Source organism: Schistocerca nitens, chromosome 3 (genome assembly GCF_023898315.1).
Source record: "Schistocerca nitens isolate TAMUIC-IGC-003100 chromosome 3, iqSchNite1.1, whole genome shotgun sequence".
Lineage (NCBI taxonomy): Eukaryota > Metazoa > Arthropoda > Insecta > Orthoptera > Acrididae > Schistocerca > Schistocerca nitens.
In genome coordinates, this window is record NC_064616.1 from 42,007,321 (window position 1) to 42,019,338 (window position 12,018).

A 12,018-nucleotide genomic window follows, 5' to 3' on the forward strand; every position below is an offset into this window, starting at 1 on the left:
CCAGCCACTTCCTTTACGACTGACCATATGGTTTTAATTTTATCCTGAGACTTAGCTATTCTATCTGCATACCACATACTTTTTGCCTTCCTAATAACATTTTTAAGCACCTTACAATACTGTTTGTAATGGGCTGCTGCATTTAGATTTTGACTGTTTCTAACGTTTTGATATAATTGCCACTTTGTTCTACAAGATATTCTTCTCCCTCTAGTCAGCCACCCAGGCTGCCTGTTTGTGCTAGTACCCTGTTTTGAACGTTGTAACGGAAAGCACCTTTCAAAGAGCATGAGAAAAGTCTTGAGAAAAGCATTATATTTATCGTCTACTGTATCAGCGCTATAAACATCTTTCCACTCTTGTTCCTTGATAAGGTTTACAAAGGTCTCTACAGCAACTGGATCAGCTTTCCTAAACAGCTGATGACTATATTTAACACGTGTTGCAGCACAAAAACCTTTTAGAGTTAAAATTTGTGCATCATGATCTGAAAGGCCATTCACCTTTTTGCTAACAGAATGCCCTTCTAGTAATGAGGAATGAACAAAAATGTTGTCAATGGTTGTTCTACTGTTCCCTTGCACTCTCGTTGGAAAGAATACGGTTTGCATAAGATTATATGAATTAAAGAGGTCTACCAGCATCCTCTTCCTTGCACAATCACTTATACAATTAATATTGAAGTCACCACATATAACTAACTTTTTGTATTTCCTATAAAGTGAACCAAGAACCTCCTCTAGCTTTAGCAAAAATGTTGTGAAATCGGAGTCTGGGGATCTATAAATAACAACAGTTAGAAGTTTAGCTCCGTTAAATTTAACCACAACTGCACGACATTCAAACACCTTTTCAGTGCAGTACTTTGAAACATTAATTGACTCAAATGGGATGCCGTTTCTTACATACATGGCTACTCCCCCACACCGCAAAGAGCTCCTCGAAAAGCTGCCAGCCAACCTGTATCCTGGTAAAGGAAGCCTCTGAATTATCTCCTTATTTAAGAAGTGTTCAGATATACCAATAATTTCAGAGTCAACATCTATAAGCAGTTCACTAACTTTATCTCTAACACCTTGTATATTTTGATGAAATATACGAATTCCCTCATTACTCGGATACCTAAGCTTTGCCAAAAGTGGTTCCTTTGTTAGAGAGACTTCCCTTAAGCAGGAATACCTATCAGCTGACTTCAATCTAAAAAAGGTGCAGCTCTAACACCCACTACTGCAGGAATTTTCCCATGGGTGATCCCACCAACCCCACCTATGCTGTCACCTAATGTTTTGCCAACCTCCCCTTCCCATACCTGTTGAGGTGCAGGCCATGTCTAGTGAAACCCGTCCTGCTGATAGACTCCACCGACACCACTGAAATGTGACCCATGCTTTCTGTCATCAGCGCACCCCCAAGTCTCATGTTATTACGCCTGACGGCTGTATTAAGATGAGGCCGATCGTGACGCTGAAACAGTTCCACGAAATGCACATTCGTGTTGCCAGTCTCAGTGGCTATCTTTTCCAGGTCACCATCTATGTTATACTCCCCATCCCTATCAATACTATTACCAGCCCCACCCACAATCACTACCTGATCCTCTTTAGTAAAATCCCTACATAACCCCCCTATGTTAACAGTCACCTGAGCCAATCCTGCATTAGGCTTCACAATGCTGGTGACCTGGTACTCACTCCCCAGCACTTCCTGCAACTGCTGGCCTACACCTCTGCCATGAGAACTACCTAACAGCAGAACCTTCTTCTTCCTCTTCGACTTTGCAACTGTTCTAGCCACCGTAACTACTGAGGTCTGCTGCATACTTCCTACATCTACAGCTACTAGAGATTCCTCTCCACTAGACTCTGACCGTTGGTCATATCTATTGTAAACACCAATAGTAAAACTATCTGAAAATCTTCTTCTCCTAGCAGATCTCTTGCCAACAGCCAGCTCCCATTCCCCAACCCCCTTCGCCCTCCTCATCCTATCTAGCTCCTCCTGTGCGTTTTTCAACTGCACCTGAAGGGCACAGATCTTACGCTCCTGCTCCTCTATCAACTTACTCTTGCTACATAACCTGCAGTTCCAGGAGAGGATCTCACCAGAATGCCCACTGGCTTCCCCACTGCATTCCCCCAGTGAAAATACTTCGAACAAGTCTCACACCGCAATCCACTACTCACGAACCTACGGCAAAGCCCACACTTCTCACTCATGGTATAATTTTACTTTTTCTAAGTTCCGCTACTACAGTAAGAAGATGTTAAAAACCTGACTACAATAATCACAAACTTACTCTACAAGGGAAGTAACTACTATTATTAACAGTATTAATAAACAACAAATGTGAATATAACAAAAGACTAATACAGAAAGAGAATCAAACGTCTAATGACACAGTAACGAAGCTGAAAACAGTTCCCAAAATGTTCTTCTGAAATTATTTCACTAGAAAACACCAAGACACCGGTTGAAGACTACTAAAGTTCCTAAATAAACCACTATACACAAACAATTAATTAATACTTAGCTTTCGATGCGCCGCTACAGCTGCAACTGGTCAGCGCGGAATGTAAACACAGGCAAGAGGTTAAGTTGCTCGATACGAAACACTCTCACAAATATCAGGTCACAACACAAGAAAGGCAGAGGTGAATGAAGAAACCACTAATACGTTACTTTTATAGTAAATATTATCAGAAAAACCGTTAAAACATGTATCTGAAACCTAAAAATATATAAAAACTTGGAAAGCGATCTCACACGCAGTCACTCGCTTATGACGTCACACCAAAGAGGAATCAAAATCTAAAAGTATGGAATCAATTTGACATCCACTGTGGACACCACTCATTGCTTCTTGAGAATAAACATTTAGTTGTATTTCGCAACACTGAAATTGTGTGAATCCGTGTTGGTCATTTGTCAATAAATCACTTTCTTCGAGGTAATTCATGATGTTTGAACAAAGTGCATGTTGCAAAATCCTACTGAAAATCGGCATTAGTGGTAAGGGTCTGTAATACAGCGGATCACTCCCTTTTCCTCTCTTGACTATTGGTGTGACCTATGCAACTTTCAAGTATATAGGTACGGATCTTTCGACGAGCGGGTGGCTATATATGACTGCTAAGTATGGAGCTCTTGTGTCAGCCTACTCTGAAAGGAACCTAACTGGTATACAGTTTGGAGCGGAGGCCTTTACTAAGTCATTTAAGGTGCTTCGCTACGCCGAGGACACTTACGTCTAAGTTACTCGTGTTGGCAGTTGTTCTTGATTCGAATTCTGGAATATTTACTACGTCTTCTTTTGAGAAGGAATTTCGGAAAACCGAGTTCAGTAACTCCGCTTTAGTGGCACTGTCATCCGTTATCATCTCCATTGTCGTCTCGCAGTGAAGATATTGATTGCGTCTTGTCGCTGGTGTACTTTACACACGACCAGAATCTCTTTTGGTTTTCTGACAGATTCTGAGACGGAGTTTCATTTCCGAAACTGTTATAAGCATGTCGCATTGAAGGCTGCGCTAAATTTCGTGCTTGTGTAAAATTTCGCCACTCTTGGGCATTTTGCGTTGTTTTAAATTCGGCATGCTTTTTTCGTTGCTTCTGCAACAGTGTATCTCTCAACTGCCATCGATATTATTTCTCTGAAGGAAACTCCCCGTCAACCCCCCCCCCCCCCCCTCAGATTTAGCGTTAAGAGAGCCCAGTGGACAGGTCGTCATAAACTGAACACAAATCATGCATGGAAACAGAAGAAGGCGTATGAATGTATGTTAACCGGGGGCCTAGAAATGACGGAGAGGCTCCGTCCCCGCCGCAGCCGCAGTGATCCACAACCCCACGACGACTACCGCAGTCCACGTCACCCCTCCGCCGCCCCACACCGAACCCAGGGTTACTGTACGGTTCGGCCCTCGGTGGACCACACAGGGAACGTCTCACACCAGACGAGTGTAGAGTGTAGCCCCTACGTTTGCGTGGTGTACGCGTACGTGGAGAACTTGTTTGCGCAGCAATCGCCGACATAGTGTAGCTGAGGCTGAATAAGGGGAACCAGCCCGCATTCGCCGAGGCCGATGGAAAACCGCCTAAAAACCATCCACAGACTGGGCGGCTCTCCGGACCTCGCCACAAGTCCGCCGGGCGGATACGTGCCGGGGACCAGGCGCTCCTTCACACTCCGGAAAACCGTGCATTAGACCGCTCGGCTAACAGGGCGGGCCGGAAGAAGGTGTACTGGACTGTGAAAGAAAAGCAAAATAGAAATAGTGAAAGGTCCAAGAACAATAAATTCAACATAGAGCAGCTGGCAACACGAATGACGTCGTGTCTGAGTTGTTGGGGCGTTGGTCTACCAACGGGGCGAGTGGTGTTCAAGACTTCCTCCTGCTTTTTTTAATTTTTTTTTTTCGTTATATACTTTATTCAAATTTGTGTGTGTGTCGTCGTGTAACGTCCGTTTGCAACAGCGAGGTGTAAGGTGTGTGTCATACACGGCATTAGTGACATTACGTGTGTCATATGATTGGAATCTTATCGACGAACTAATTTGTACGACTGGTAAGTGAGTGAGATATGCCTCCTTGCCCGATATAGGTGTTCTTATGAATGTGAATATGATCACTCCCAAGGAAATGATGAAAACATGATATTTTGTCACATAAGCTGCAACAAGTGAACGCGAGAGTTTCACAATCACAGTTTCTCAGTGTTCTGTCAAAACGTACGTTTTTAACGTTTTTCAAGTTGCGTTCGGTTTTGGAAGTCTTGTCTCTTGAATTCTTCTGTTGTAACGTAGTTCACAGCCGTTTATTTGTTATTTTCGTTTCTGTGAGATGTCTGTTTTATATTTTGCCAGCTCTCACTATTCATCACAGTTACTTGCGACGGTAGCGTATTCTTACCATATGACTCATATTCTACGACCAGTGTATAGTATGACAACTTCCAGGGCTACAGAAAGAAAACAAACATTTCAATGACCAGACGAACAGCTCATATTGTCGTGGGAAAAAAAAAGAGAATGCCACGAGGCAGTGTTCAACACGGGCCACCTACTTCACATGCACATACCATTACCACTTATCCACAACGCCATTTGTGTTTCGATCTGCTCTTTATTGCACTTCTTCTTAGACCGTTCACTGTTTCTATTTTACTTTTTTCTTCACAGTCGGTACACCTTCTTCCTGTTTGATCTGTGTTCAGCTTTTGATGGGCTGTACACTGGGCCATCTTATCAGTGTTGCGATGGGGAGTTTCCCTTGTTAGGGAGGTGTCAAGCGAATTTTGATCTGCAGTTTTAGACGGATACATTTAGACACAAAGGACTTAAAGACATTTCCTGCGAGTTGGCATTGATTTAAATCAGTAGGGAAGGTTCAAAAGTTGTTCTGGACTGGGATTCGAACCCCAGTCTCCTCCTTACTAGCAACTGCGCTGACCACTGCGCCATCCACATAGAGCGGTCTGCGCAACTGTACGGACTAACCTTCACACCGGCCGAAGTGGCCGTGCGGTTAAAGGCGCTGCAGTCTGGAACCGCAAGACCGCTACGGTCGCAGGTTCGAATCCTGCCTCGGGCATGGATGTTTGTGATGTCCTTAGGTTAGTTAGGTTTAACTAGTTCTAAGTTCTAGGGGACTAATAACCTCTGCAGTTGAGTCCCATAGTGCTCAGAGCCAACCTTCACACCTCCAGCCGGACCCGAATTCGCAACGTATCCACACGCCACGAATGCAGTGCACTTTGTTCATTATCCAGATTTCTAGCGGCATTTCGCCGATTCCCATAAGAATTGGAGCCTGCTATGCATGCGCACTGGAGAGATGATTGGCCGTCGTCACCTTAATTATACAGGGTGATCCATTGATCATGACCGGGCCAAATATCTCACGAAATAAGGGTCAAACGAAAAAACTACATAGAACGAAACTTATCTAGCTTGAAGGGGGAAACCAGATGACGTTATGGTTGGCCCGCTAAAATGGCACTGCCATAGGTCAAACGGATATCAACTGCGTTTTTTTTTTAATAGAAACCCCCATTTTTATTACATATTCGTGTAGTGGTGGTTAGTGTTTAACGTCCCGTCGACAACGAGGTCATTAGAGACGGAGCGCAAGCTCGGGTTAGGGAAGGATTGGGAAGGAAATCGGCCGTGCCCTTTCAAAGGAACCATCCCGGCATTTGCCTGAAACGATTTAGGGAAATCACGGAAAACCTAAATCAGGATGGCCGGAGACGGGATTGAACCGTCGTCCTCCCGAATGCGAGTCCAGTGTGCTAAAAAAAATGGCTCTGAGCACTATGGGACTCAACTGCTGAGGTCATTAGTCCCCTAGAACTTAGAACTAGTTAAACCTAACTAACCTAAGGACATCACAAACATCCATGCCCGAGGCAGGATTCGAACCTGCGACCGTAGCGGTCTTGCGGTTCCAGACTGCAGCGCCTTTAACCGCACGGCCACTTCGGCCGGCCCAGTGTGCTAACCACTGCGCCACCTCGCTCGGTCATATTCGTGTAGTACGTAAAGAAATAGGAATGTTTTAGTTGGACGACGTTTTCGCTTTGTGATAGATGGCGCTGTAGTAGTCACAAACATATGGCTCACTATTTTAGACGAACAGTTGGTAACAGGTAGGGTTCTTAAATTAAAATACAGAACGTAGATACGTCTGAACATTTTATTTCGGTTGTTCCAATGTTATACCTGTACCTTTGTGAACTTATCATTTCTGGGAACGCATGCTGTTACAGCGTGATTACCTGTAAATACCACATTAATACAATAAATGCTCAAAATGATGCCCGTCAACATCAATGCATTTGGTAATACGTGTAACGACATTCCTCTCAACAGCGGGTAGTTCGCCTTCCGTAATGTTCGCACATGCATTGACAATGCGCTGACGCATGTTGTCAGTCGTTGTCGGTGGATGACGATAGCAAATATCCTTTAACTTTCCCCACAGAAAGAAATTCGGCGACGTCAGATCCGGTGAACGTGCGGGCCATGGTATGGTGCTTCGACGACCAATCCACCTGTCATGAAATACACTATTCAATACCGCTTCAACCGCACGCGGGCTATCTGCCGGACATCCATCATGTTAGAATTACATCTCCATTCTGTCATGCAGTTATACATCTTGTAGTAACATCGGTAGAACATTACGTAGGAAATCAGCATACGTCGCACCAATTAAATTGCCATCGATAAAATGGGGGCCAATTATCCTTCCTCCCATAGTGCCGCACCACACATTAACCCGCCAAGGTCGCTGATGTTCCACTTGCCGCAACCATCGTGGATTTTCCGTTGCCCAGTAGTGCATATCATGCCGGCTTACGTTACCGCTGTTGGTGAATGACGCTTCGTCGCTAAATAGAGCGCGTGCAAAAAATCTGTCATCGTCCCGTAATTTCTCTTGTGACAGTGGCAGAACTGTACACGACGTTCAAAGTCGTCGCCATGCAATTCCTGGTGCATAGAAATATGGTACGGGTGCAATCGATGTTGATGTAGCATCCTCAACACCGACGTTTTTGAGATTCCCGATTCTCGCGCAGTTGGTCTTCTACTGTTGTGCGGATTAGCCGCGACAGCACCTGAAACACCTACTTGGGCATCATCATTTGTTGCAGGTCGTGGTAGACGTTTCGCATGTGGCTGAACCCTTTCTCTTTCCTTAAATAACGTAACTATCCGGCGAACGGTCCGGACACTTGGATGATGTCGTCCAGGATACCGAGCAGCATAGGTAGCACACACCCGTTGGGCATTTTGATCACAGTAGCCATATATCTACACGATATCGATCTTTTCCGCAAATTGTAAACAGTCCATTTTAAGACGGGTAATGTATCACGAAGCAAACACTGTCCGCACCGGAGGAATGTTACGTGATACCACGTACTTACACGTTTGTGACTATTACAGTGCCATCTATGACAAAGCGAAAAAAGTGGTCCAACTAAAACATTCATATTTCTTTACGTACTACACGAATATGTAATAAAAATTGGGGGTTCCTATTTAAAACAACGCAGTTGGTATCCGTTTGACGTATGGCAGCGCCATCTAGCGGGCCAACCATAGCGCCATCTGGTTTCCCCCTTCAAGCTAGACGAGTTTCGTTCTTTGTAATTTTTTCGTTTGATGCTTATTTCGTGAGATATTTGGCCCGGTCACTATCAATGGACCACCCTGTATACAGGATGAACATTAATAAAACAGACAAACTACAGGGACGGCTTCCTGACTGGAAAGAGAAAGGTTCTATGAACATGTGACCGGAAATGCATCAATGCCACGGTAGATGGCGCCACCGAAGTTGCTCTGACCATGTGTTGAGTCTGTATCCCGCAGATGACAATTATGCGGATTGGTGATGCCAGTTCTGGTAATGCTTACTTCGTCGGTAAAGAGGACTGATGACGGAGATCTCATAATTGTGATGGTGTGGTGCAAAAACCATCGACAAAATCCTTCCTGTAAAGAGAAATCCGCTGGTCATAATCCATGCAATCGTAGCAGACGACAAGGATGTAGCGGTTGCCATGAAGGATACACATAACAGTTCTCTGGCTTACACGACGTTGGCAGGCCACTTGCCTGGAGCTTGTACTAGGTTTCGTCTCAATATCCTTGTGAGCGTGGGGTTGATCTGAGATTCTGTTATTCTGCGCAACGGATTAATCTGAGATGTACCCTTTAGCCTGTGGCTCCTGCAACATGCAATTTCCACCCCCACACTACTACAGAAATCAAAGAGACGCTCCTAACGTTCTAAAGAGAAATACCTGAAAAACTTTCAGCAATAAATATCTTCTGGAGTCGTCCGCTTGTAAGGAAATGACACAAAAATTCACAAAATTTCTTACGTAACTAGTGGGATACTTGGGTACTGGAGTAGTGCTAGTTAGTTTAAGAAAGACATGAAACTAAAGAAAGTTATTATTTATTTTTGCAAAAATTCTGAGAAATCACAATGGCACTTTTAGTTATGAACTGAACAAGTTATATCCTGGTTCTTTTCGGAATGTGAAGTTACCTCTCAAGATAGGATTCGCTAATGAAATTTCTATACAAAGTTTAAGATTGTTGTTGACTTGACAAAATGGCTGAGAGGCGCGCCTACTCAACTTGAATAATTATCCTTTAGAATATTGCTAGGTACGGTCAAGGCTGTCGCATGTGAAATACAGTGAAGTGTACTGTTGTGGAGGAAATATGGGGCTCGCAATAGCTGTAGCGCACAATACCGTAAGCTGCGATGACTGCTGTCTGTGCCACTCGCTGCTGACAAATAAGATTACTCTCGTTATATCTGGATTGACCTTCGCCAATCAAACTCTCCCTATGCCTTGATGAAGTCAAGGATTCCTATTCGCCCCTACTCTAACTATTGGCGTGGTACACCAGTCAGATAACCAGTCCACTGCGATGCCACTCAAAAATTCGCTTGCATGCATTTAACTGTATCTCTGTCAGTTCACACCGCACAATAAGTGTGTCGGCCAACACAGTGAACAACGCTTAATCGCAAGGACTCAATATAGAGAGTCGCACTTCGATTCGCTCTCGACAGAGGTGCTCTCCCAGTGAAGTACTGAGGAGAGACTTGTTCCTCGCTCCAAGAGCGACAACGGAATGGCGCCTCTCCACGCCAGACGTGACGGGGTATATCTTTCAGTCTCTTCCATTACTCCTTCAGCTCAAGGCGTAAGAAATATCGTCTGCCAATCAGCATTGCTCTTCTAAAACGGGAGAATGAGGTTTCGTTTAAGGCGACCAATCCGGAAATCTGTAGTATCGGCGTTTGGCGTTTGCTGTCTCCCTGTGAAAATATCTGAGACTGCGTGCTATGTGTAAAGAATGCGTAGGCTGGCCGCTCCCACACAATGTAGCGGAATTTGCTTTTAAGCCGAACATGGGGTCGTTCCTCCTTTCCCTCGGGCGAACGCTGTCCGCTCCACGGGCGGCCACCGGCCGACGTAGATGGGTTGGGACTGGCCTCCTGGCGTGCGGTTGTCTCTCTCGAACTAAAAGCTCCTGTGACAATGGTGTCTGGAATGTATGTGTGTACGCCAGCCTCGAGTATTTCAACCAGGGTGTGCACTTGCGACTTATTAGTTATTTGCATATCGTTTACATGAATTCATACAACATTGACTTTATTTTATCGAGTTTGGATTCGAATGAAGCGTCTTGATGTGCGGAATATGATTGTGAGGGCGGAATATGTAAGCAACGAAGGACAGGTGACCACGACGTCTTACATCCTGTAGAACCCGGTCCTCCAAATCTGCTGTATGCTCAGTCCGCCACTCACTTCACGTTCGTCTGTCTGAAAGGACCCATGATCACACAAACGCTAAAAACGGTTTTAAATGTTGTGTGATGTGGTTGGTGTTTGTGAGGGTACTTGTTTTGGTATAGCTGTGCTGCCTCTCGACCGTTCCCATCTGCTTGACCATACGCAAACACCATCTCGGCTTGTTCCCGACATGAATACCGGACCAGTCTGCTGTTCGCAGTATGCTGTGTTAATCACACAGCGTGCAGCACACAAGGAACACACTGCACATGGTCAGAGGAACTTTCATTCGTCAACGTCATCTAACGTGGCAACGATGCATTTCCGAACACATTTTCATAGGAGCTTCGTTCCTCCATTTCCAGTCAGGAATCAGTCCCTGGACATATCAGAAAGAATGGGCACCTCATATATACAGATATATTTTCGTGGATGACTGATATGGGAACGTCGTCTCTTGCTGCTCCAGTTCTAAGCCAGAGATCACTCATTGTGGCTGGCGAGATGTGGTGTGCTGGCTTCTCGGCAACCGGTGATCACACGCTTTCAGGGGGTGAGGGATCTGGAGAACGTACTATCCACGGTAGCAGGCGATAACCATCTGTATCGAGTTAGGTCAGGAGTATACGCATATCGTGTGGTCTTGCGTTGTCATGTTGATGACAACGTCAGGGAGACCTCGAAGATAGCATACAATAAGCTAGAAATGTAACGGCTCCTGTCTAAATGATCATCTATGGGAACTATCTACCAAGTGGCACCCCATACCGTCACGTCAGGTAATGATCCCATGTGACGACGACAAATACAAATGGCTCAAATGCTTCAAATGGCTCTGAGCACTATGGGACTTAACATCTAAGGTCATCAGTCCCCCAGAACTTAGAACTATTTAAACCTAACTAACCTAAGGACATCACACAACACCCAGTCATCACGACGCTGAGAAAATCCCTGACCCCGCCGGGAATCGAACCCGGGAACCCGGGCGCGGGAAGCGAGAACGCTACCGCGCGACCACGAGCTGCGGACGACAAATACAATCTTGGTAACTATTGATCTGATGGAATCACGTTGTAGCCGCGCGGGTTTAGCCGAGCGGTCTAGGGCGCTGCAGTCATGGACTGTGCGGTTGGTCCCGGTGGAGGTTCGAGTCCTCCCTCGGGCATGGGTGTGTGTGTTTGTCCTTAGGATAATTTAGGTTAAGTAGTGTGTAAGCTTAGGGACTGATGACCTTAGCAGTTAAGTCCAATAAGATTTCACACACATTTGAACATTTTTTTTGTTTTAATCACGTTGTCCTGGAGACATATGAGTCATAGAAGCTGAAGTAATGAATTAAAATTCGTGTCACAGCTGGGACTCGAATCTGGGTCTCTCCCTTCCTATGCAGATGTGCTGACCAACACAATACCGTAGCACTGTGGCTGCAACAGCTGCGTGAACTACTTTACTCCAATGCTTTGTCTATCCTCACCGAAGACGATGTGGTAACGTCCGTTCTCCTCGCAGCATTCACACACGGACTGCGCATTGCGGTGCGTTATGTGGAACCGTTAGTCGTCTGAAAAGAAAAAGTGGTGCCACTCGTATGTGTCGTCTTATCGCTGGGCGCACCACTGTAGGCATGCCTTTCCCTGCTGCCACGTCAAAGGGAAGCTGCAACAATAGACGCCATGCTGAGAGT